General features: G+C 45.1%; 1 pseudogene; it reads right to left on the minus strand.

The window, feature by feature from the left end:
* Positions 1–368: 368 nt before the first annotated feature.
* LOC133884001 (uncharacterized) lies at positions 369–24,598 on the minus strand (annotated as a pseudogene).
* Between the last annotated feature and the right edge of the window lie 3,288 nt (positions 24,599–27,886).

Below are 27,886 nucleotides of genomic sequence, written 5' to 3' on the forward strand. Positions count from 1 at the left end.
AATCACAGAAATGGGGATACAACATGGGGAAGGAATAGAAGCATAGAGCGGGAGAAGCAGTCTAGGCTGGGTAGGAGGAAGAGGACTGGGAATGGAGAAATAGCACGAGGAAGGTTCAGAGCTGGAGGTAGAAGGTGTATGTTCTCTGTTCTTCTATGCCCCTTGTGCTGGGCGGTGTCCTGCTCATATACGGCTGCTCCCAAGCCGAGTGGGCCAACTTGTCATGCTCCTTTGCAGTCCGCCCCGAATAGCCCAGGTCCAGGGCCCAGTCCATGACATTCCTCCGTGAGACTCAGCTTGTCCTCAAGCCGACACCATGAACGGAAAATGACTGAACTCCTGTTGTTGAGCTTCAGTCCACCAGGTCCCTATAGTCCTCGCAACTTCCCAAGCTCAGATACCAATCTCAAGGCCAGACAGCTGGGCTTAATCCGCTTCCATGCTAAGATTACCATTAGCCACAGAGCATTGGTGTATGTCCTCACTGAAACTTGCCATGTCGTCAGGTCAATTTGACTTGCTATAGCAAGTACAAATCCCACCATGCTTGTGCTGTCCAAATTTCCATGCCAATTAGGCCAAGGCTTCAGCTTTATAATGCCAACAATTGCTGATTGTCTCACACAATTGGTATGATGAGACGACCCCCATGATATCTCCAGAGAAACTAGTTCATCAATGCCTGTACTAGCCTCTCCTGCGCCAAAGAACAAGATTGTGTGGTTAGCAAGAGTTCTACCAACAGACTTCAGAGCAGCAATAGGTCCTACAAGTACAACCGTAGCCGTTCCCTGAATGTCATCAGTAAAGACAAGATGGTTTGCCCTGTACTTCTTGAGAAGTGTAAATGCCTTGTGGTTTGCAGAGTCCTCAAACTGGACAAGATCCTTCTGTCCATAGTTCTACATAACTGCAGCCATGAACTCATCCAGAAATTAGAGTAGAATTCATCCTTTAGTAAATCTTTATTGTTTATTCCCACATCAATGGTGATAGGCAAGCAAGCGGTCGTACACCTCCAAGAGCATAATACAATGCTAGCTTCCCCACAAGAATGATGAGAAATAAGTTAAAATGCGCCTTGATTTATATGTGATGATTGATTGACAAGTTTGTTGATTTGATTTTAATGAATTTTGTGATTGTATGAGCATGTTTGTATACTATAATTATGATAATAACTAACTAAATGTGCAAAGAAAATGGAGTTATTGTGTCTCTGAGTCCAGAAAAATTTGCTTAACCGGATGGTCCGGCGTCCGGTGAAATGAACACGTCGGATGGTCCGGCATTCAGGAAGATTTCACGTCGTAGGGTTTTGACTCAGTAGAGAAAATCCATTGATACACCAGATGGGCAGCACAACACGCTGGACTAATTTTTTCAGAGAGGTTGCAAAGCGTGTCTGGTGTTATTCTATACGCTGGATGGTCCAATAACGAAGGATGTGCATGCCGGACTAATTTTTTCAGAAATGATGCAAAGCTTGTCTGGTAAGGATATACACACCGGATAGTCCGGCGATTGAAGATGTGCACACTGAGGGTTTTCCAGGAGTGTGTCAGTGAAGGAAGTATTGCATATGCCGGATGATCCGGTGATCAGAGGGCAATACACGCCAGATCATCCGGTGTTCATGATTTTTTTTTTATGATGTGCTTTCAACTGAGAATATTGATTTTGACTAATTTATAATGAAGTTAGAGATACGTGTTTGCTTATCTTATGATGTGTAGGTAATGGATGCAACTTGGTGGTCGACGGCAGGATGATCAAGGCTAAGAGGGGTGCTTGGTGCCGGACGATCAAGGAGGCCTGGCAGAGTAAAGGGTGATCCTAACTGTACACGTGGAGATCAAGCAAAGCATGAGAAAGCGAATGAAGACGGTATGTTAACAAAGTCAAGCAAAAGGGGTGCCGGTGCAAGTGACAAGGTGGCTCGAGGGATCGGGAGCGGCAAAGACTTGCCGATGATTAAGATCGCAAGACGGAGTACACATGTCGACATCATAAGGCTTCCTTAAGGTGTAAGCAAGTGGTGGTGAGTCATGCTTTGAGAAGCGTATAAGGCGGTTTCGCGGTTTGGCTTCAAAATCGTGGGAAGGAGGAGTGCATATGGCATCATTGTGAAGCTTACGTCGAGACAAAGCTAAGTCATAAAGGCGCAATGGCCGTCCGATGGACGAAGAAAAAAATGGATGAAAATACCCTCGGTGGTAGGTAGGAGTGTATTGGAAGAGAGAAATATTTTGGAAACAACATAGAAAACTTAGGGCTCAAAGAACGTAGACTATAAATAGAGGGGGAGGGCTGGTTGAGCCTTTTGAGTCAGCCATTTGAGAGTTATGTGGTAGAATTTTAGGAGAGAGAGGAGTGCTTAGCCTATGTATTAGTTGAGAGCTTTTTGTATGCAAAATAATTTATAATCTGCCAAAAATAGGGCCGTCCTTTGCAAGTAATGAAGTTCATGTTGCCTTTGATGCTTGTGTTCATCTCCTTCGAGTTCTCCTTTATTGGCTCCCTTGTTTCGTTGCAAGTTTTTCAGTTTTCATTGTGATTTCCATTTTGGTTTGAGAGCTGAAATTTTTCACCATGTTAAAGTGGTTCTTCTTGTTGCTAGAGGCATAAAATTCATATTCATAATTGGTCTTAAATTCCCTTGCCTCTAAATCATCAACTTGAAGAGCTTCTTCACCCGGTGACTATCTCCTTGGATGTAAGTGTTTCTTTCTCAAATTGAAAGCTTTTGTGTGCGATGACACATGGATTGATTTTCAATAGAACTTTGTATTCAATTACTTCTATGAGAGCCATGCTTTTTTAGAGGATCTTTTGGTGCAACGCGTTTCTCTTGAGTTTTGCTTGCGCATGTTGTTTTGAGGCGTGTTGGGTGAAAGATTAGGAAAAGGTCATCCAAGAAGTTGGTAAAGCGTCTATTCATCCTCCTCTAGTCGGCACTCTCAATGCTACAATTGGTATCAGAGCCATATGGGCGGTTGTAGACTGCAACTATGAGATTCTTATCGTTCGCACTTCTTAGGCCCAGATTGCACAATATGAAGCCAACAACATGGTTAGAAATATAATGTTCACCAGACTGAGTCATAATGAGTTTGATATAGTTTAGCACCTTCACATAGCTAGGGAGATTTGATCCACTCTTAGTGTCTTTTATGAGGGCACTAACCAAATCAAGGCTAGGCGTCAGAGCACATACAATCAAGAATATCAGATGTTTATGCGAGGACTTAGAGAGTCTTTGGATGCTATATTTGTAAGATTTGATGAAATTGTTAGCAACCTTAGATCAACTGGGGTTTTTTCTTATTCTATCCACGAGAGGGCTATCAAGCTTCTCTATGCTCTTGACAGTAGAATATGGGAAGTAAAAATCTCTAGCATTAAGGAGTCATGCAGTTATGATGCATTAGCTTGTGATGAACTCTTCAGTAAGCTAAAATCCACAGAAATAGCCAATGCAGCTAGAATAGATCTAGGAAACCCCCTGTCTCAGAACATGGCATTGCTTTCAGGACCTAGCAGTGGTAGTCAGGCTAGAGTTGATCGTTCTTGTGCTAACCCCTCAACTGGTGGATTTGCTTTGTCTTTCTTGGTCTATTACACAGGAGTAGATGAATGTGCTTGATGATGAGGATCTTATCTTGATCATTAAGAAATTCACTCGCTTCTACAACAACTGACAAGATTGGAGAGAGGTGATTCTTGTGCTTGTTTTGTGTGTGGTGACACCACTCACTTCAAGGTGGACTACCCCAAGCTCAAAAGAAGGAAGACCGCAACCACGTCCACGGCAAGCACAAGAAGAACACAAAACCCTTTTTTAGGAACCGCAACAAGATGACCAAGAAGGTAGCCAAGATGGCATCACAGGCTTTTGTGGTGGCTCTCAATGACATCGACACTTCCTTAAGCGAGGATGAGAGCTCGGAGGAGGAGCCCGTGAAGAACAAGAAGAAGGACAAGGACTTTACTAGCCTTTGCTTCATGGTGAACGAAAACGACAGTGACTCCGAGCTTGATCCATGTGAGGTATTACCTTCCTACGACCAACTTTATGCTCAGATTGATACCTTGAATGATGCTCTTGCTAGCCACGATAGGTTACTTACGAAAGTGATTCGTGAGTTGAAGGAGCTTAGGCCTAGGTATGAGTCTGTGTCGACTGAGGTTGCTTTGCTTAGGTCTAGGGCAAAAGATGAGGAGTGTGAGAGTTGTTTGGTTTTCATGACTAAACTTGCTGAGATTCATAATTTGCATGCTTAAGTTATCAGTCGGCTTGAGATTGCTGAGAAGAAACTCCTTGAGGAGGAGTCTAGACCTACTCTTTTAGGAGCTTGCAAGAATTGCCCTTTACTCACAAAGGATGTTGAAGTGAAAGGCAAGCGCATTCAAGAGCTATAGTGCGAAGTGTTCTAAGGATGTGTAGCCGAACTATTCCACCTGCATAGTCTTTAAGGACAAACTCAGCTGGTTAAGATGGCAAATTCAGAAGCTCATGGTTGAGAATGAGTATCTCCTTTCTCTTATGGAGAAGTGCTAAGAAGGCAAGGTAAAATGGTTTTGATCTTGGCCAAGACCAAGATTTGTACGAATAAGGCAAGATTGGCTCTAGTGTTGAGTTTTGAGAGAGTACAATGGGCCAAGTAAGACTGTGTTTATCACACCGACCACCCTAGAGTATGAACAATCCATTATAAATGCCACACCCCCTATGCTAGAAAAGAAAAATCCCACACCACAAATCAAGAAGAGAGAGCTTCGAAAGACACAACCCAAGAGAGCTCCTTAGCCTAAGATGAAAACTCCTACAACAAAACCTAGAGTGATCAACAGGCCAGTCCCTGAGAGATGCTATGTGTGCGCCTACTGCCAGAGAGAGAGAGAGTCACCTATTTTAGCTCTGTTTTCGATGTAGGAGAGATGAGAGGCGTGATTAGGAGTGGAGTTCTAGGGACATCTATCGCCCCAGTTTTGTTATACATGAACCTTTTACTCGCTCTCGCTCATGAGTTTTCAATGCTTCTCAACTCACTTCTAGAGGCGGTGTCTAGCGTAGACCATACCATGATTCATATGGTTTCGGTCTATGTGTAAGAGGCTTTGAGTCATAGCACTTTAGCGGACCACGTTTTCCTCACTATGATGTTCACCCCTAGCATGCTAGGATTGATTTACATACACCTATTTTCACCCCTTCTCCTCGAGCGATTCGATGCTAGATTCTCAAGAAGTTTCTTACTTACCCCATGTTGGAACAAGAGTTCATCTTGTCCTAGCAAGTACGGTGAGAGTTTCTTCTAAGGAGGAGACTCAAGCTTGGAGACGAAGTTTGAGAGGAAGGAACACAATGAATGTATTGATAGTAAAAATATGGACTGCGCTAGGGGGAGTATCACATGAAGATTTTGTGATTATGCTCCTCCGTGCTGTGTTGAGCGGGCTCCTTCTGACCTCTTCCTTCCGGGTGACCACGACCCCCTATTTATAAGGTAGTACGTAGCTTAGTGTACACGTTATCATGATGTACAAATATCTAGGGCCTAGCCGAATTACTGGGCCTTATCCTGGATTGTCACACCCGGTTTTAACGGCCAAAACCAGATGCGGCTTATGTGTGCCCAGGATGTTCAACACACATAAGGACGTCACAGGTGAAGTAACAAAAGCAATACTTTTATAGAATAAACATCAAACTCTTACATCAATTGACATATATTATCTTCTATGAAGATATCTGCAGCGGAACAGAAGCACTGGTGCTCGACAACACCGCAGGCAACCGACCGGAAGACACGCGCCTAGAACGTTACAACCTCTTCTTGATAGTCTTCAACATCTTCACTCACTGAGCAGTAGCACACATGTCGTATGGTATAGGAAAAATAGCAAGTGTGAGCACATGACGCGCTTAGCAAGTGTGGGAAAGATAATAATATGCAGGTTTATATCAAGAATAGGCTAACACATGGTATATTTCCGTAAATGCGAGTAATGAAAACATATTTGGACTCAAAAGAATTAAGCAATTATTAAGTGAATGTAGCCCATACAGTCCAACACGCAGCATACAAGGCTCCCACCTTGCATACCATAACCGTCTAGTACTCCTTGTACTACAACCAAAACCACAACCATCTAGTACTCCCTGTACCAGAACCATAACCACAACCAAACTCATAACCACAACCCGTTAATCATGTGAGGATCCAAGTCTCCCATAACCGCGGGCACGGCTGTTATAACAGTTTTTACACTCTGCAGAGGTTGTCCAGCTTTCCCCACGAGTCAGTAAATTCCATGTTGCCGTGTTCGCGAAAAACTTAACACACGCTAGTGGTGTGCCGCCAAGAATCACTGAATGACATTTTCCACTAACTAGAGACCAATCCATTATGTGTCTGCCCACTAGGTTTCACCGTCAGGCTTTACGCAAGATAAACTCCTACCTAGAAGCCCCCTTTTGTGCTAACACAACACACACTAGATAGACTCTAACTAATATATCACGCCTTACCATATCAGCCTCGTAGTTGGTACGTTACTTCTTGGGTTGTCGCTCCATGAACAGGTCCTTACTTAGGTTACTTGAGCAAACACTAAACCAACCAACATTATAACCATGACAACCATCAGAACAACTTTGCTCAAGGTCTAATGTTTCATGTTGCTAGACCATTAACACATTAACGACCATTGTTGCATATGTTCATTAGTCAAGATTATGACACTTCTCAACATTCCAAAATCATGGCTAAGCAATCTACCCATAAAAGACACCTAACCATAAACCATCTAGGTTCCAAGGGATGATAAGGGAAAATCTAGGGAAAACCCTAACATAGGTGACTACGCATCATATTGACACTGCATGCAATTTTATAAAACAAAACATTTAAAAAAACATAGGTTCAAGATGATCAAGGACACTTTCCTTTTACCCAATGCTGCTCAGTGTTGTCGAAATCTTGGTCTTGAAGTCCCTCGAACTACTCTGGAACGTTATCGACTAATCGTGAGAACTACCGACAAACAACACAAAGGAAAACACTAATAACAACATACCAAACATCATTAAAACACTTTAAATACACTATGGTTGGATAGGGATGATTTTAGAAACATTTAGATGTAAGAATAGCCTAAATAGGAGTTAAGATGAAAAGAGAACAGCTTTCGAGAGATGGATTAGACTGAAAAGGAAATGCTAATTTTTTAGAACTATCTTCCTATGAGAAAGGCTTTATCGCACAATCACTGTGTCAGGCTTGACAACATTATTGCGCAAGATTCAAGAAGTGTAGGGCAGACCAGACTTCACTGACTAGGCTAAGGAGAATGATGTGGCGGCTACTTGGCATGCTATGCAAGTACCATCTTGGACTAAAGAAGTGATACGCGGAGATCTAGTATCGACCACCTATGATGGATCAAAAAAGCCGAAGGTTGTGCTTCTAAGTTAAGGATACTACTGGTAACTCTATGTAACGGTGGTGGTTCGGGTTTCATCGAAGATGGCGATCGGGCGTGTGGCCACAGACATTGATGTTGGCTTCGGTGGTGTTTCAGTGAAACAAGGGAAGCATAGCGTAGAATGTGGAAAGACTAACTCAGCGGTATGGTTGGTTTTGGGAGAGGTCATCCGAGGTAGCAGCAAAACAACGATGACTGCTTCTAGGTTTGGTGGTGACCGCAAACATGATGCAGGAACGAAGACACTCACGTTCCAGGAGATTGGCTATTAAATTTGAGAAACCGTTTGAACAGAGATGTTCATATATCTCAGGAACACAATGCTACGACACAGTTTTTGGTAGATCATCCACTGAGATGAAGAACGATCAACGCAGATGAGATGGGTGATGGCTGCGACGTGTTGTGGTTGGCAATGGCGTCCTGGTCGTGTCGCTGCACAAACGGGGATGGGCTCCTAGGGTCACGTAGAAGACTCCATGGGACACGCCGTGACGTGGTTGGTGCATCCATACGGCTTTCAGATTGACAGGGAACGCGGATGCAGAATCCGGTGTGAGCGCAGAACGCGTCCAGAAACCGGACAGCGGGTATGTTGACATTGATTACGGTAGTTTGGCTGCTCTACTGGCCGAACCGAATGGTGAGGGTGTGGGGAATATCATGGGACATGCAACGGTGAAAGGGCTTGGAGATTTGACCTCTGGTCGGTCGGGAACATCGATGTCAATTGGCGACAGCGTGGCTGTCAGCGACGGCGACGACCGTGGGGGCGTAGATCGGGCTTTGGCCGAGGCTAGAGCTTGGCTAGGGACTTAGTATGATGCTAAAACAGTATTAAGGGAGGAGAAGAATGGGTACTCACCTTGCTTTGATGGTCCAGGAATGAGGATTCGTGGAGAAGACGACGTAGCGCATCACGGGTGGCGGCGACGGTGGCTCCGGCGAACGGCGGCGCTCCGGCGACGCACGGATATGGCAGCAGCGACTCCTAGGGCTTGGGGTATGGAATAGGGGTAGAGAGGGCGTTCAACTCATATTTATAGGGCTAGGGGTGGCTGGATGAGGTGGAGTTCAAACCGAACACGAATCGGATTCGAGTTCGAGTCGGTTACGATTTCCTTTTTCGTAGCTCTCTATTCCGAGGATGATATCTCCATCATCCGGACTCCAAATTGGACATTTCTTGATTTTAAATTGTATTACTCGAAAAGATATACAACTATGGTAGTCATTGGAATTTCTGAAAAAACCATCTTGATTTTGAAAAATGCAGCACAAGATAAACTGTTTGAATTCGGACTTATCTGCGCAGCACTAATTTTGGGGGCCATAACCCCTAACTCTATTATCCAAAAGGGGACTTCCATAGATTCAAATCGAAGCTCTCGACGAGACCTACAACTTTGGTATTGTAGAGATTTGCATTTGAGCCTTTTGTACTCCGAAACTTCATGAGAAGGTGAGACTGTCCAGGACTCCGTGAAAATTTACAGATTTCGTGGATCCTTTGTGTTGGGCTTTTAGATAACTTGGCTAAGGGTTTGGACTTGAGCAAGATTGAGCCTAAATACACTTTAGGTATATATAGGGTTTAGAAAAGAAACTTTTGCAGAGAAATTTGAATAGGGTTTGAATTTGAATTGAGTCTAGAGTGAATTTAAGATAGACGAAAAATAAGGTTGAACAAGAATAGCAGTAGATAAGGAATTTGAATTTGGATTTGGGTAGAATTTAAGAAAGAGAAGAGATTGACTTTGAACAAGAATTTGGATAATATTTGAATTGAACTGGAGAAGGATCAGGTATAATCAAGAATTGAATATATGATGAATTCAAAGATTTTGAATTCTAACCATTAAGATCCTTAACTTATTCACTACTGAGTTTTGTAAAAACCTTTTTAAAATCTTTTTCACTCGAAACACCAAAGAGAAAGAAAAGAAAAACAACTCTAATGCATTTACCTGGCTCCTAACAAAACTCAGCATGTAATGAACAAGAAATTTTAAACCTATTCTACTCGTGAAGCTATTCAATAATCTCGAAAATTTTAGAAATTTGAGAAATCTGAAAATCAGGGTGTTACATGGATAATTACCTTTTAACCTACATAGAAGATAAATATCTATCATGGTAACTATTGTGGTGTCTACCCCCTGAGGGGTGAGCCGGTTGCCAATTGCGGCCCGGCGCCGTTCTGCCGGGGGCGTCAGGATGACTTGTATCATGTTGGGGTGTCAGGGTAAGCATCACTTGCACCGGCATTAATTGCCCATCACCTCGCATCAGGTTGGCTGCAGGAGGGTGTCCTTTGTTCCCTGATATTATCTTTGGAGGTCAGCTACGTCTTTAGGCTTCGGACGGCCGCATGGGCAGCGGAGGGGTGGCCCGAAGGGGTCCATAGCCTCCAGGAATAAGGCATCCTACTGAGTCCGAAGGCTTTGGAGGGACTTGCTGTAGCTTAGAGTCTTCGAAAGGCCACGTACGTGTCGGAGAGGTGGCCTGAAGGGGTTCGCAGCCTCTAGGGATAAGGCCTTCTACTGAGTCCGGAGGCCGAAGGCTCTGGAGGAACCTTTGGTAGTGATCGTCAACCATTATCCTCATGATGGTCTATTTTCCCCCAACAGTACCCCCTCATTCTCTGGCCTTGATGTTTGGAGGGGTGAGAGGATGTAGAGGAAAACCAACTCTAGCCTGGGTTTGTAACAAGAATGCCTGAAGGCCATTCCCGTCCCTAAGGAATTTTTTGGTAGGAACTGCGGGCGTTGATGGTGAAGCTCAAGGCTGATGGTGCATTGGTGATGGCGGCACACCCTGGGGTTATGCTAAGGTCGGAGGTGCAGCCGGCGTCGAAGTCGGAGTCGAAGACCGAAGACGTATTAGCAGAGGAGGTGCGTTCTGGAGCTTGTTGGAGTTGGAGTATGCAGTATCGGGACCCAAGGCCGGAGGGGCGTCGGTGAAGGTGATGCGCTCCGGGGTCCGTGCCAAGGCTGATTTAGATTCTTTGGACTTTTTTTTGTGATGGGTCTTCGCGCCATTTGAATTTGTCAGAGTGGGCAATTACGTGTGGGATCGGGGAATCCCCGTGTTTGCTAGTTTGAGGATGGTGGGATGGGATGTGTTACTAGTGTGTTTCTAACTGGATAATGCATGGGTTCATTTATGGTCTTGTGCCCACACCCCTGGCAGGCGCCGAAAGGAGTCTAGGTCATTAATGTGACGGGACGTTCGTGCAAGAAAATGAGGCGTTGCCGTGGGATGTTGCCATGTGTTGGTGGAATGACTGGGATATGCCCACGGGCCCCCAAAGATTAATGAGGGATGCCATGGAGCGACGCCACGTTGATTCCGCTTCTCTTCCTAGACGTACGTGACTGCCCGGCCTGGGCATAAAGCTAGGGTCATCCAGCTGGATCACTGCCCCACGAGCGAGCACTCAACTTGACTTTGAATATGGCATCGTCTTCCTCCTCATCCTTGTTGGAAACATCGATGATCTGGACTGCTTCTACTGGGGCTAGGCTGTTTCGGCTACCGACGGTGGAACGGGTGGCCATCCGGCTTCTGTCCCTGTGGGGTGGACAGCTGCCTGTCGCTCCTGCCCAACTCCCGGGTTAGGAGGCCATGCCTGTCGAGATCATCAAAATTTCCAATGACGATGAGGAGATAGACCAGGATCTCCTGCGGAGGGAGAGTGACAAAAAGGAGCGGGCTTCGGCGGTGAGGGCCAGGAAGAAGCGGGAGGACGCCCCAACGGTGGCTCCTTTGGTTTCTTCTTCGTCTTCCAACAGCTCAGGGGCTGGCTACTGCATCAGCTTCCGCGCCGGTAGGCCGCGGATGAGATGCATACACCGCTCCATGCACAGCCCATGCTGGGATCCGTAGGAGGCGAAGGTGGCCTTCGAGGGTGCTTCGTGGACATCCCTATTTTGCCGTTCGACTATGGCCCTGCCACGGGCCATAGTTGTCTTTTGCCACCTTGTACTCTTTCTCCCCCTTGTTTGCTCTCTCGGAGTTTGTCTCCTCTGTAGCGGCCTTTGTACAGTTGGCTTTTTTGTACGCGTCCTCCGGATGTAAGGTTTATTTAATAATATAATTTGGACCTTCTGGGGGTGATTGTATCTCTTTTTGGGCCGAAGTGTAAGGGGATCCTTTGAGCAGGGGACCGCATGTCTGTGTGCCTTCGTGCCTTTGAGCTATGCTTCTTCGTCCCCTTCATAGACAATGGCTAGTTTTTTGGATGATCGAGGTACCAAGCCTTCGCATAGATCATTGTCAGTTTCGTTCCTTCTGTGGGAGAGGTGGTCTTGGGAATCTAGTGGTGGTAATATGTAGGGTAACTAAGGAGGGCTAGGTGAAGCAGTGGTGACCTCGTCATTCTCAGTTATTGTGTACTCCTCGGGCTCAGTGCTGGTAGGGCCTTCTTCCAAATTTGTTCTAGATTTCCGACCCAACGAAGTCCATTCGGAACCTTTGGAGACAAGCTCCAGAGGTGGTCCTCGACCCTTTGGGTTCTTAGCCACTGCCCAGCTTTGGAGGCGATCTATTTAAAGCGTGGCGATAGCGTGTTGAATGCGAAGTCAAAGGCCAAATGGGAGAGGTGTTCCTCAACCCCCTCGGCCCTTAGCCGCTACCTGGCTCCGGAGGTAATCGGCCCAGAGCCTGGCGACAGCGTGTTAGAGGCAAAGCCGAAGGCTAGGCGGGAGAGGTGGTCCTCGACCTCCTCCGCCCTTAGCCGCTGCTCGGCTCCGAAGGTAATCTGCCCGGAGCCTGGCAATGGCGTGTCGGAGGTGAAGCTGAAGTCCAGATGGGAGAGGTGGTACTCGACCTCCTCGACCCTTAGCCGCTGCCTGGGTCCTGAGGTAATCCGCCCGAAGCCTGACGACGGCGTGTCTGAGGTGAAGCCGAAGGCTAGATGAGAGAGGTGGTCCTCGACCTCCTCGGCTCTTATCTACTACCCAGCTTCGAAGGTAATCCGCTCAGAGCCTGGTGACGGCGTGTCGGAGGCGAAGCGGAAGGCCAGATGGGAGAGGTGGTCCTCAACCTCCTCGGCCCTTAGTCGCTACCCGACTCAGGAGGTAATCCGCCTGGAGCCTAGCGACGGCATGTCGGAGGTGAAGCCGAAGGCTAGGCGAAAGAGGTGGTCCTTGACCTCCTCGGCCCTTAGCCGCTTCCCAGCTTCGGAGGTAATCCGCCCAGAGCCTGGCAACAGCGTGTCGGAGGTGAAGCCGAAGGACAGATGGGAGAGGTGGTCCTCGGCCCTATCGTTCCTTAGCTGCTACCCGGCTCCGGAGGTAATCTGCCCAGAGCCTGGCTACGGCATATCAGAGGTGAAGCCGAAGGCCAGATGGGAGAGGTGGTCCTCGACCCCCTCAGCCCTTAGCTGCTGCCCGGCTCCTCTTCCTGCAGGAAGGGGGATTTATACCCCTTTGGTCTGTTGGCTGTGCTTGTCGGGGGCTAATGGGCTTTGCACCCCTCTGGTACGGAGGCGCTTGGCTTTAAGATGCCGAGGGATTTTGTCCGATAGATTGTTTAGAACCTCTCCATCCGGCGGAGGTTTTTGGAAGACATTCCCGCTTGTGGGGGTTTTCGGAAGTCTCTCTGTCTTGCGGAGGTTTTGGGAGTCTCTCCGTTTTTGCGGAGGTTTTGCAAGACTATCCGTTGTTGGCGGAGGTTTTTGTAAGACACCGCGCCTCGCGGAGGTTTTTTGGAAGTCTCTCCATTTTTGTCGGAGGCTATGTAAGTTTCTCCGTTTTTGCCGAAGCTTTCGCAGGGCTTTCCATTTTTGTCGGAGGTTTGGTAGGACTCTCTGTTTTTGCTGGAGGTTTTGTAAGTTCCTCTGTTTTTGCTGGAGGTTTTGTAGGACTCTCCGTTTTTGGCAGAGGTTTTGTAGGACTCTCCGTTTTTGCTGGAGGTTTTGTAAGTTTCTCCGTTTTTGCCAGAGGTGTTGCAGGACACTCCGTTTTCGCTGGAGGTTTTGTAGGACTCTCCTTTTATGCCTGAGATTTTGGAGGACTGTCCCATTTTGCCGGAGGTTTTGGAGGACTCTCCGTTTTTGTTGGAAATTTTGGAGGACTCTCCATTTTTTTCGAAGGTTCAGTAAAATTCTCCGTTTTTGCCGGAGGTTTTGTAGGACTCTCCGTTTTAGCCAGAGGTTTTGGAGAACTCTCCGTTTATGTCAGAGTTTTTGTATCCCTTTCGGCATATATTAATGCCGAAGGCTCTACACACTATCGGAGCTACGCAATACCTTCCAGGAAACCCAGGCAGTCTTACCTTCTGGGTGACCTAGGCATGCTACACTTGTGGTGTGTAGACTTGTCGTACTCCCGAGGAAACGCCCCGGGTGCACCGCAACACTGTTCACCAAGGGTGTGCCCAAGCGCGTGGCATTTATACGACTGAAGCTATGCAATACCTTCCAGGAAACATAGGCTTGATGCCCTCGCGGTGACCTAGGCATGCTGCGCTCACGGTATATAAGCATGTCGTGCAATGAGGATTCCTTGCGATAGCATTCCTCAAAGCACCGCATCCTCACATCAAGGTCATTCCTTGATATGCGGCGTCCACACTACCGATGCTATGCAATGCCTTTCAGGAATCCCTGTCATAATCTGCCCTCTAGGTGACCTAGGCATGATGTGCTGTTGTAGGTGTGTGGGCTCCACTACCTACCAGAGCAAAGCCTACCCTCCGGGAAACCTTTTCAGGTGACTTTTGGTTTAGGCAAGCAATGCTTACAAGTGCGTGGGCATGTCATGCCTCCCGAAGAAATCCTTCAGGGGCGCCACAGCTACATTACCAAGGAAGTTTATTGATAACCGGCATCTAAACACTATCGAGGCTATGCAACGCCGTCCAGGAAACCAAGGCTTGATGCCTCCACGGTGACCTAGGCCTGTCGTGCCCGCGGTGTGTAGGCATGTCGTGCAACGAGGATTCCTTGTGATAGCATTCCTCAGAGCAGCGCATCACCACCTCCAAGGACATCCCCCAGGGCGTGGCTTCGACACTGCTAAGGCTATGCAATGCCTTCCAGGACACCCTGGCAAAATTTGCCCTCTGGATGACCTAGGAATGCGGTGCAGCTGCAGGCGTGGGTTTTCCATGGTTACGTACTAGTTAAGTTTTGCAGTCTACTATTGGCAATAAGCAGCTAATTGCAGTATAAGATATAGCTAGGTTAGACGATTATTCATAACTCATATTAAATGAAGATGTAACTTAAGTTCTACTACTTACTGCTAAACAGGGGTGTAATCTAGATTTACCATTTCTACCTAATGGCTATATGCTGTAAAAACTTCTAGCAGTAAGGTTGGAGGCCTCCAACATATTTTTATCGTACTGTACGAAAGATAAACTAGCTGGGTAAACTATCTATAGGTAATAGTGGGCATACCTTTGCTAGAATAAGGCCTCTATTATGAGGCTTGAAGGCCTTGAAGCCTACAGCTAGGCTGGGAGAGGTGGTCCTCAACCCCCTCGGCCCTTAGCCGTTGCCCGGCTCCGGGGGTAACCCGTCCAGAGCCTGGCGACAGCATGTGTCAAAGGTGGAGCCGAAGGCTAGTCGGGAGAGGTGGTCCTCGACCCCCTCGGCCCTTAGCCATTGCCCAGCTCCGGAGGTAATCCGCCCGGAGCCTGGCGATGATGTTCTCCGACTCAGTCCTCATCGCTGGGATATTGCACCATCAATAGCGGAGTTGGTGGCGACAGAGTGGGGTCAGAGGGCCAGGGATCTACCTGGGAGTTTGCCCCAGGCTTCTGACCCCTGTGCTATCCTTTGCCGGTTCCCTCTGTGGCCAGGCATCCTACTTGTCTTTCGAGGTATTCTTCCCGGAAGGTCGTGAGGGTTCGACAGTCATTGGTGTTGTGGCTGATCCCTGGTCCGTGCAGGATACACCCGTATGCCTCCGAGGGTACTGGAGCTTGTGGTTGACGTTGAGGTTGCTGCTGGGGGTTGTGTGCCCTGGAGCCTGTGGTTTCCCCAGGGCCTCCGTTCCTTTGGGGAGACTGTCGGGGTCGTCTAGTGAACCAGTTTTCGGAGCCAGAGTGGCTCCAACTGCACCTCCCTAGACGAGGTGGACTTGGGGTTCCCCCGCATGGTTGGTGTCACGAGGGCTGCGTCGGAGGTGCTGGCGGGGTCTGTGCACTCCAGAGAATTGTGCCTCTTAGGAACCTTCTTTCGCCGGGGGGGGGGGCAAGGAGGATGCTTGGTGGATAGATTCTCCGAAGGTGTTGGCTCGGCTGGGGCATCCCAGGTGCTGTCGAAGGAGATATCTTGGGACCAAGTCCAGGCGGGAACATTCCGAGGCTCGACTGCCCAGAACCACTGGAAGGCAGCCTGCTTGGATGTAACCTCGGCCGCGACCTCTTCTGGTGCAGCGAGGTCTTCGCCATGTCGAGGCTGGAAGGGCTCCGTGCCGTCTGGAGTTTCCGTACCAACCCAAGGTTCTGAGTCGGTCAAGGCCGGAGAAATGTCGTCCCATACAGCAGCGGGGCTGGAGGGTATACGTGATGTGCACGGCTGAGACAGCCACGCATATGGTTGCATGGTTGCAACGGTGGATATGGCGGCTAGCGTGTTGTTGTTTTTTCTGGTGGATTCCTACCTCTTTTTGGCACTTCTGTGTTTGGGTCCCCACGGACGGCACCACTATTGGAATAAGAGTTTGTCTTGTCCCAGCAAGTACGGTGAGAGTTTCTTCTAAGGAGGAGACTCAAGCTTGGAGACGAAGTTTGAGAGGAAGGAACATCACGAATGTATTGATAGTAAAAATATGGACTGGGCTAGGAGGAGTATCACATGAAGACTTTGTGATTATGCTCCTCCATGCTGTGTTGAGGGGCTCCTTCTTACCTCCTCCTTCCGGGTGACCACGACCCCCTATTTATAAGATAGTACGTAGCTTAGTGTACAAGTTATTATGAGGTACAAATATCTAGGGCCTGGCCGAATGACTGGACCTTATCCTGGATAACTACCTTTTACCCTACAAAGAAGATAAATATCTACTGTGGTAACTATTGTGGTGCCTGCCCCTAAGGGGTGAGCTGGTTGCCAATTGCAGCCTGGCGTCGCCCTGCCGGGGATGTCAGGACGACTTGCATCGTGCTGGGGTGTCAGGGTAAGCACCACTTGCATCGGTATTAATTGCATGTCATCTCGCGTCAGGTCGGCTGCAGGGGTGTCCTTTCTTTCCTGATATTATCTCCGGAGGCCGGTTGCTTCTTTAGGCTTTGGAAGGTCGCATGGGTACCGGAGGGGTGGCCCGAAGGGGTCCACAACCTCCGGGGATAAGGCCTCCTACTAAGTCCAGAGGCCGAAGGCTCTGGAGGGACTTGCTATAGCTTCGAGTCTTCAGAATGCCACATACATGCCGGAGAGGTGGCCCGAAGGGGTTCGCAGCCTCTAGTGATAAGGCCTTCTGCTGAGTCTAGAGGCCAAAGGCTCTGGAGGGACCTTTGATAGCGATCGTCAACCATTATCCTTAGGCTGGTCTATTTTCCCCCAACACCCCAGCACTGAGTACTCGAGCTCTTCTTCAATGATGTAGGTGGCAGGTGGAGGCCTGGAAAACAAGTGGCTCATCGACTCCGGTTGTTTGTGCCATATGACCAGAGATGCATCATGGTTCTCCAGCCTCACCCTGACGAAGCGACATGAGTACATCACTTTCGGGGATGACAGAAAAGGTAAAGTGAAGGTTAAAGGTATTGTAAAAGTGATTGAGAGCTCTCATACATGTGGCTTTGGTAGAGCATCTAGGATATAATTTGCTTTATGCATCTCAATTGTTGGATGAGAACTTGGAAGTGCATTTCAAACATGATGCTTCTCGAGTTCTTGATTTCTCAGGCGCTTTGGTTTGTCGGATTTCTCAAGTTGGGAGAATCTTTGGAGCTGATTTTTTTTTTTGAGTTTCATAGTTCTTCCTTGGTGTTTAATTACACAACCTTCTTCTGAGCTTTGGATGTGGTATAGGAGGCTAGGGCACATGAGCTTTGATTTACTTTCTCATTTGAGTGTCATAATCTTGATCTGAGGATTGCCCAAGCTCAAGTTTGAGAAGAACCTTATTTGTGCTCCTTGTTAGTATGGAAATATGGTTGTCGCCTCTCACCTACCAGTCAATCTGATGATGACTGAATGACCAGGAGAACTTCTCCATATGGGCATTGTTGGTCCTTTTCGAGTTCGTTCGACGGGTGGGAAGTGGTATGTACTTGTCATCGTTGATGACTACTGTCACTACTCCTGGGTATTCTTTCTTGTGAGAAAGGATGAAGTGTTCTCAAACTTTCAGAGCTTAGCTTTGAGATTATTCAAGGAACTCTCTGATGCATTGAAAGCAATTCGCAATGATAATGGCACTGAGTTCAAGAACTATCTCTTTGATGCTTTCTATCTTGAATATGGAATTGAGCATCAATTTTTTACCCCATGCGTTCCTCAATAGAATGGTGTGGTTGAAAGGAAGAATTGACCTTTGATTGAGATGTCTAGGATGATGCTTGATGAGCATAGAACTCCTAGAAAGTTTTAGGCAGAGGCTATTAGCACAACTTGCTATATCTCCTATTGGATTTTCTTACGCTCGATTTTGAATGTGACTTCTTATGAGTTACGCTTTAGAAGAAAGCCGAAGGTTTCTCACTTGAGAATATTTGGTTGTCGTTGCTTCATCCTAAAGCATAGAATATTGACAAGTTCGAGTCATGTTCTTCCGATGAATTTTTCTTAGGGCATTCTCTTCATGGTCATTCTTACAGGGTTTATAATCTTGACACTAAAACCATCATGGAGTTCTATGATGTGATATTTGATGAATCAACTCCTTCTACTAGCCCTGTTCTTGAGTGTGCAGGTGATCAAGAGATGAATGAAATCATATTTGTAGATGGTGACCTTCCAGCTCTTAGTGATGATGAGGATGATCGACTACTTCTTGCTATCACACCTGCTCCTGAGTTGGCCCATGCGTCTTCAACATCGGCAGGGGATCCTGCAGCCTCTACTTCCACTTCAGTTGCTTTCGATCCTGCACTAGCAATGTTTGAGGGGAGATCATGTCACAATGCAAGACTCCTCAACACATTCAGCAAAAACATCCCCCACAACTGATGATCGACGACCTTGGCGAAAGGGTAACAAGGTCCAAATCTGCTCAATATGCTTATTTCACTGACTGCATTTGTTGCTTCTTTTGAGCCCCATGGTGTTGGACACACTCTTTCTAATTCAAATTGGGTCAATTCCATGCAAGAAGAACTAGAAAACTTTGAGAGATACCATGTTTGGGTTCTTGTACATCCACCTCCAAATATTCATACCATAGGCACAAAATGGGTCTTTAAAAACAAACAGGGAGAGGATGGGTCTGTAATTAGAAACAAAGCTATACTTGTAACCCAAGGTTTCACTCAAATAGAGGAGATAGACTTTGGAGAGACATTTGCACCAGTAGCTAGATTAGAAGCCATTAGGATCTTCCTTGCATTTTTGGCATCTTAGAGTTTCAAGTTGTATCAAATGGATGTCAAAAATACTTTCCTAAATGGTTTTATAGAAGAAGAGGTCTATGTCAAGCAACCCCTAGTTTTGAGCACCCCAAATACCCATATACATTATATAAGCTTTAGAAGGCTTTGTATGGGCTTAAGCAGGCACCTAGGGATTGGTATGATAGGCTTAAGTCCTTCTTGTTAGAGCATGGGTATGTAATGGGGATGGTCAATAAAACATTATTCACCTTTAGGCACAGCAATGATTTCCTACTTGTTTAGATTTATGTGGATGATATCATTTTGGTGGCTCCTTTCATGCTCTTATGGTCAAGTTTGCAGAAACTATGAGCAGGGAATTTGATATGTCAATGATGAGCGAACTCAACTTCTTCCTTGGGCTTCAAATCAAGCAATACATGCATCCACCAGATGAAGTACACCAAGGATCTGCTGAGGAAGTTTGACATGAGTGATGTGAAGCCTTTGATGACACCGATGACTACCTGAACCACGCTTGATCCGGATGAAGATGGTGAGGCAGAAGACCACCAGGAGTACATGAGCATGATTGACTCCCTCCTATACCTGACGGTGACAAGACCCTACATCCACTTCGCCGTTTATTTGTGTGCTCGCTTCCAAGCATCACCAAGGACCTCTCACCGCCAAGCGGAGAAGCACATCTTGAGGTATCTCAAACATAGCCTTGAGTATGGTCTTTAGTTTTCTGCATCTTCTTCGCTTTCCCTTCGAGGTTGATGCCGACTTTGCTGGTTGTAGAATTGATAGGAAGAATACCTCTGGTACTTGTCATTTCTTGGGTACCTCTCTTGTTTATTGGTTTTCTTGCAAGCAGTCTAGTATTGCGCAGTCTACTGCTGAAGCTAAATATGTTACTGACACTAGCTATTGTTCTCAAATTTTGTGGATGGTTGCTACAGTGAGAGATTTTGGGTTCGACTTCAAGAGTATGCCACTTTTGTGTCACAACATCAGTGCCATAAGATTAGCTAATAACCCAGTCTAAAACTCTAGAACCAAACACATAGATGTGAGATTCCACTTTTTGCGATACCACAATAAGAAGGGAGATATTGACTTGAGATACATAGATACCCAACACCAGTTTATCGATATCTTTACCAAGCCTCTAGATGCAACAAGGTTTTCTTTTCTAAAGGGAGAGCTTGGAGTGTGTCATCCCTATAGTATTGTGTGAGGGGGAGTTACAGTTGTACATACTCTATTATATTTGTATTGCATAGCATCATGTGAGATAATCATAGTAGTTGAGCTTTAACTTGTTTATCTTTAGCATTTTCAGTACTAGTCTTGAATTCGAACTAAGTTAAGTAGTTGTGCGGAGCAATATTTTAAACTTAGGCTCCTCTTGATGCTTTGATACGAAACATTTCAAGCAAGCTAGTTTTCCTAAAAATGATATTTTGCAATTTTATAAATCATGTAGACTATTAAATGCTACATTTTTTATCACCATAATCGTAATTTCTTTGTCTTGGTCAATACTTGTGTTAAGGCTAGTTTGTAGAATATCTCGCTCTAAGCTTCTTGGTTTAAGACAGTGGATTGGGGAATATTGCACTATATTTTCTATCTTTGTCAAATGTTTAGCTCATGATAGAACTTTGAGGAAATATGTGTTCCTAGCATCGTAAAGACACTACTTGATATATTGTGCCAATTCAATAATCTTGAATAATTAAGTTTCTTGTGCTAAGATGTGATCCTATACAGTTGTTTTGAAGTCTCCAGGTGTTTGTCGTACCTAGTCATGCGACACTTCCCTTGGGTAAGAGACAACTTGAGGATAAAATAAATTACAAAGAAATGTGCCTAAATGTTCCATTTTTAATCACTTGATATAACTAAGTCTTGGTTTCATATGTGAGCGTTTGCAAAGCCTACTATCATGAATAATTGTTTGCCTAGTTCGCGATTGCAGTTTGCTAGTTCTTAATGCTTGTATTGCCTCGGCACAAGTGGATGCTTATGTGGTGATCACTTTTAATATGATTCAGCTATGTGAACTTAAATCCGCCAATAATTCTTGAGGATTAGCTTGTATAGCTTCATGCTCTTATGACACTATATTTTTTTTAGCTTTTGTGCAATTGTGAGCTCCTCATTCTACTCTCTATAACCCTTTAATGTTTTTAGCTTTTGCAAATGCTTTGTGGTATACTTGTGAAAGCTCATTAGGTTTACATATTCATGCATTACATGATATTTTTGTCCTTGATGTTTGCATTGCCAAAGGGGGAAAAAATTTGTACTAAGTTTTTGGGGAGAAAATATGCACCAAGCCACAAAGAATAATTTTGCATAATGAAAAGAGAAATTGTGCCCGCATCAAGGGGGGCATTTGTTCTTGTGCATTTGAGCCTTTGCTTTTTTTTGCTTGCCTTTGCTTCTCTTCGGGCTTTTGCGATCTTTCTTATGTCAAGTGATCCTTTTTGCTCTTTCCTTTAGTTTTTGGTCTTTGGATGAGCTTCTCTTGTTGAGTTTCTTCAAACCAAAATTATTTGTGCTTTGAGAGTTGTCAATGCACTCAAGGGGGAGATTGAGCAATAAAGTTGAAATGTGCCTTGGTTTATATGTGATGAGTGATTGACAAGATTGTTGATTTGGTTTGATGATTTTTAGGATTGCATGAGCATATCTATGTATTGCAATTATGATTATGACTAACTAAAGGTGCAGATAAAATAGAGTTGATATTTTTGTCTCTAAGTCTAAGAAAATTTCCCTCATCGAATGGTCCAACGTCCAATGAAATGAACACGCTGGATAGTCCAATGCTCAGGAAGATTTCACGCCGGAGAGTTTTTGACCCAGTAGAGAAAATCCATTGAAATACCGGATGGTCCAGCAATGAGCAGCACAGCACATCGGACTAATTTTTCTAGAGAGATTGTAAAGTGTGTCTGGTGTTATTCTATACGCCAGATGGTCTGGCGATGGAGGATGTGCAAGCTGTACTATTTTTTCTAGAGAGGATGCAAAGCTTATTTGGTGAGGATGTACACACCAAATGGTCTGGCGATTGAAGGTGTGCACACCGGAGGATTTTCCAGGAGTGTGTCAGTGAAGGAAGTATCGCACACGTCGGATGGTCCGGTGATCAGATGGCAATACAAATTGGATCATCCAGTGTTCATAATTTTTTTTGATGTGCTTTCAACTGAGGATTTTGATTTTGACTAATCTATAATGGAGTTGAAGATACGTGTTTGCTTGTCTTATGATGTGTAGGTAATGGATGTAATTTGGCAGTCAACGGCAGGATGATGGGGGCTAAGCAGGGTGCGTGGTGCTGGACGATTAAAGGGGTCGGTGGAATCTAAGGTGATCCTAACTGTACACGTGAAGATCAAGCAAAGCGTGAGAAGACGGATGAAGATGGCATGTTAACAAAGTCAAGTGAATGAGATGCCGCTGGAAGTGACATGGCGGCCCGAAGGATCAGGGACAGAAGAGACTTACCGGCAGTCAAGATCGCAAGACAGAGTACATGTGTTGACATCACGAGCCTTGCTTAAGGTGTAAGCAAGTGGTGGTAAGTTATGCTTTGAGAAGCGTGAAAGACGGTTTCACAGTTTTGCCTCAAAACTGTAGGGAGGAGTATACGTGGAATCATCATGAACCTTGTATCGAGATGAAACTAAGTCATGAAGGTGTCACGACCGTCCGATGGACGAAGAAGAAGATGGTTGAAAATACCCTCAGTGGTAGGTATAAGTATATTAGAAGAGAGTGCTATTTTGGAAACAACCTAGGAAACTTAGGGGTTAAAGAACCTTGGCTATAAATAGAGGGGAGGGCAAGTTGAGCCCTTTGAGCCAGCCATTTGAGAGTTATGTAGTAGGATTTTAGGAGAGATTGAGGAGTGCTTATCCTTATGTATTAGATGAGAGCTTTTTGTATGCACAATACTTTGTAATCTACCGAAAATAGTACTGACCTTTGCAGCTAATGAAGGTCATGTTGTCTCTTATGCTTGTGTTCATCTTCTTCTAGTTTCTCTCTATTGGCTCCCTTGTTTTGTTGTGAGTTTTTTAGTTTTCATTGCGATTTCCATTTTTGAGAGCTGAATTTTTTTAACCATGTCACATTCAAAATTGATCTTAAATTCCCTTGCCTCTAAATCATCAACTTGAAGAGCTTCTTCACCCGGTGACTATCTCCTTGGATTTAAATGTTTCTTTCGCAAATTGAAAGTTTTTGTGTGCGATAAGGAATGGATTGGTTTTCAATGGAACCTAGTATCCAATTCATCCATTAGAGTCGTGCTTTCTTAGATGATCTTTTGGTGCAACTTGTTTCGCTTGAGTTTTTTCTTCCACATGTTGTTTTAAGGCGCGTTAGGTGAAAGATTAGAAAAAAATCATCCAAAAAATTAGTAAGATATCTATTCACCCTCTTTAATTGTCACTTTCGGTCCTATAAATTTCCATGCCCTGACAGCCGAGATCTCCCTGGCCTAAAATGCGCTCACCATCGGTAACCACAATAACCTGAATACTCTTCTCTGGCCAATTCCTCAGTACCTCTAGTATCCTCCCCTTCTCTTTGAGGCTGACATATAAACCCTGCTGTCGTCTGAAGATAGACCCGTACTTCTGGCAAGCTTCCCCCACTGTTGGTATGTACACAATAGGAAGCAATTCCTCAATATTGTCGATCAGGAGCTTGTAGAAAAGCCTCTTGTTTCTCTCCTGAAGGTCCATAAGGGCCATGTAGCACTGTAACGGAACCCAGAACTGCCGAACATTCTGTAGCAGGTCGGCGCGGCAGAACCCAGACATCTCGGCGTCCTGGTACGCTGTGTTGTAGAACACGTCGAGGCTGTGTGCATGTTCCAGCCCAATCGGCGCGGGAAGTTGGAGATCTTGAACTCGTTGTGCCATCTACTGTCCTTGAGGGAGAAGTCCACAAGCGTCACGTCGTTGTCCTTGGACACGATGTTAAACCTCCCACTACTCTTCTCCTGACCCTGCTTCAGCACCATCGCGTTCTCCTGGCAGTTCTCCATGATGTTCTTGTAACCCTCAAAGCAAAAACGTTTCGGCTGGTTGTAATGTGCAACGACTTGGCTAAAACCTTTGGAGAAGTTGAGGGTGAATGCGGGCTGGTAAGCGCCAAGGTAGTTGATGTGGAAGATGAGCTCCTCCGGCAGATCCTCCTTGGTTCTCCAGATGCACCACCTGATGCCAGCGTAGACGAGGCCGTACTTGTGCCCGCCGACATTGATGCTCTTCACCAGCGGCCACTGGAAGTTCCACTCCCGCTCCGGGTACAGGAACGGTGCGATAAATCCACTGCTCACCGCGTTGACGTGGATCGGCGTGTTCCAGCCTGTCCGGGCATTCTTCTCGGTGAGCAGGTCGTTGAGCAGCTTCAGATCCTCGAACTCGTCGTTCAGCGTGGAGCCGAGGGTGTCCGCGACGTAGATGGTGTTCTCGTCGACCAGGTCCACGACGTTCTTCGGGTCCATGACGTAGTAGCCGTTGCTCAGCTTCACTTCCTTCAGCTCCAACTCGAAGCATCGCGCGAACTTCTCCCAGCAAACCATCGAATACTTGGCCGTGCACTGAAACAGTCATTCAAGCCAGATTATTAGTATCGGCTAGGATAGAATTGGTATTGATGAAGTATTAGTGTGGTTCATAAATTCCGCGCTCAGTCAACAATTGAACCAGGTTGAACCGATATTGATACTCAATATTAGTACCAACTCTTGGAACAAACTATCACTGATACAATGAGCCGACATTGATATTGAGTATTAGTGCTGGTTCGTATTACAGATCGACACTAATAAATGTACAGTATATAAAAGAAGTCTTCTCCTCCCCCAAGCGTGAATAGGATAGAGAGAAGCTCTATTCTGCATGCTCGGCTCCCGTCATTTATGCCCAACCTTACGCTTAGAGACTTCAAATTTAGAGGAATCTACATAACCAAGGTTCTCCAAGGTTAGTGAGATGATATACATTTCATTTTTGCTTAGATTTACTTGCTAGATTACTCTAGGTTTGAAAAATATGCGATTGCTCCATAGTGATAATTTTGAGAGGTCCTAGAGCTCTAATTGAGTAAGAATTACAATTTTCTTATTACAGGGCATATAGAGATTGTCTACTTTTCATTTGTGTCTAGATTTATTTGCTCGATTGTTCTAGATTTGAAAGTATGTGATTATGCCATGGTTATCTAGATCTCTAATTTTCTAGTAGTGATTTAAGGAAAATAAATTAAAATCACCTTTAAATAAATTAAAACCTAGTTTTAATTTTCTAGTAGTGAATTAGTAACAAAGATTAAAATCACATCTAAATAGATGAACATATTGAATATGAATATTGTGCTATAGGGATAGTATATCCACCCGCTAGTCGCAAGCGGACGTGGCAATATTTAGAAGGTGGGTCCTCCGACCCGGACCAAGTGTCGGAAAGTGATGGGTCATCTAACACGGAGCAATAAAGATGTAAGGTAATGCAATAAATTACATGTGCATTTTGAAATATTGTATGGTTATCAGTTCAATGGTTTTTTGAATGATTGCTAAAACGTATGATAATCATAAATTAGCAGATGGACCGGATATAGATGTACAAGTTTGACTGTCACTGCTTAGAGTTCTTTCATGACATGGATGCTTTTTTTAGGGCTGTCGCGACGTACAGGAAGCCAAAAAACAAGCATGATGATCACTATATATGATGTTCGTGCTTTGATTGCAAGAATGAGAAGTAGTTCTCAGGCATAGAGTAGATACGTGCACACTTGTTTCGCAGGGGTTTCAAGCTTAGCTATATTCGTTGGACTGAGCACGCTGAACATGAGGAGGTTGTGCATGAAGAGCAGCCTACAGTAAAGGAAGACAGAGGCAACGATATGATATCTGACGAAGACATTGATATGTCGGCGTTCGAAGATACTTTTGTCGGTAATGATGATGATGACCTAGACGGAATGTTGCTCAATGTGGAGGAAGACTGCACCAGTGATAGGCAACACAAAAAGTTCCAGCACATGGTAGAGGACTATAAATTACTAGTGTTCCCGGGCTATAAGAAAGAGCACAACAAGCTGCATGTTGCGCTGATATTGCTGCAAATGAAGACTAGCAATGATTGGTCTGATAAGGGCTTCAATGAGCTATTACGATTCTTGAGGGACTTACTTTAAGAGGGCAAAAACACGTACCACACCAAGAAAATTGTCTGCCCGTTGGGGTTGGAAGTAGAGAAAATACATGCATCTCGAAATGACACATGTTGTATCGCAACAGGGATGCAGACTTGGAAGCGTGTCACGTTTGCGGTGCATCATGGTACAAGCGCAATGTTGACGATATTGATAGCGCTGATGTGGGGGAGAAGAGTAAGGATAAAAGACCCCCGCTAAGATGGTTTGGTATTTCCCTATAATCTTCCGTCTGAAGGGATTATTTGCTAACAAAGCGAATACCGAGTTGATACGATGGTACGTCGAAGGGCGCAAGAAAGATATAATTCTTAGACACCATGCTGATGGAATGCAATGGAGGAACATCAATACAAAATACAAGTAATTCAAAGCTAAAGTGAGGAATATAAAGTTCAGGTTGAGTATGGATGGGATGAATTATTTTGGCAACATGAGCAATAGTCATAGCACTTGGCTCATGACTCTCTATATCTACAACCTTCCATCTTAGTTATGTATGAAGCAGAAGTTCCTTATGATGCCTTTGCTGATCAGTGGGCCAAATCAACTTGGCAACAATATTGATGTGTATCTCCAACTATTGCTGGAAGATCTCCTTGTACTATGGAAAGATGGCATGCGGGTGTGGGATGAATACAAACGTGAGCATTTTACCCTACGCGCAATGATGTTCGTAACGATCCAAGATTGACCTACTCTTGTTAACCTATCGGGACAGACTTTAAAAAACTACAATGAATTTGTATGGTGCTTGGATGAAATGGGGGGGGAGGGGGGTTGTGGCTCAAGAACTGTAAGAAAATAGTCTACATGAGTCATCATAGGTTTCTACGTCCAAATCACATATACCACAGGAAGAAAAGAGCTTTTAATGGGAAAATGGAGACTTGTCGAGCTCTGAAGGTTCACACTGGGGAACAAGTATATAAGATGGTAAAGAATCTTAGAGTTATCCTTAAAAAGGGGGAATACAATACAAAATTTCTAGCTGGAAAACTCACTCCTATGTTTAAAAGATATCAATTTTTTGGAACCTACCTTATTGGAAGCACTTGATGGTCGTGACACACAATCAACATCATGCACGTGGAGAAAAATATGTTTGATAGCTTGATTGATACCTTACTAGACATACCTGGTAAAATAAAAGATACACTCAATGCACAGTTGGACCTGAAAAATATGAAGCTAAGAAAATTTTCCTCCTAAAATTCTAGGCAACGGGGCAAACGAACTTCTCACGGCTTGCTACACTATAAGCAAGGAAGAAGATCAGCATGTGCAGTTGCTTGTATGGAATCAAAGTTCGGACCAGTTACTCCTCCAACATAAAGAGATTAGTGAACATGAAAACTTTGAAGTTAGTTGGCATGAAGTCCCATGATTGTCACATGATGATGATATAGTTACTTGTTGTTACAATTAGATGTATTATGCCGAATAAGGTTCGAGACCCAATCATAAAGTTTTGTTCATTTTTTAACACAATTTCACAGAAGGTCATCGATCCGAGCAAACTAACAAAACTACAAGAAGACGTGGTCCATACTATATGCTAGCTTGAGAGTATTTTCCCTCCATCTTTTTTTTTTTGACATAATGCCCAATCTCGTTGTTCACATCGTGCATGAGATAAAGTACCATG

The sequence above is a fragment of the Phragmites australis genome, chromosome 11 (genome assembly GCF_958298935.1).
Source record: "Phragmites australis chromosome 11, lpPhrAust1.1, whole genome shotgun sequence".
Taxonomy (NCBI): Eukaryota; Viridiplantae; Streptophyta; class Magnoliopsida; order Poales; family Poaceae; genus Phragmites; species Phragmites australis.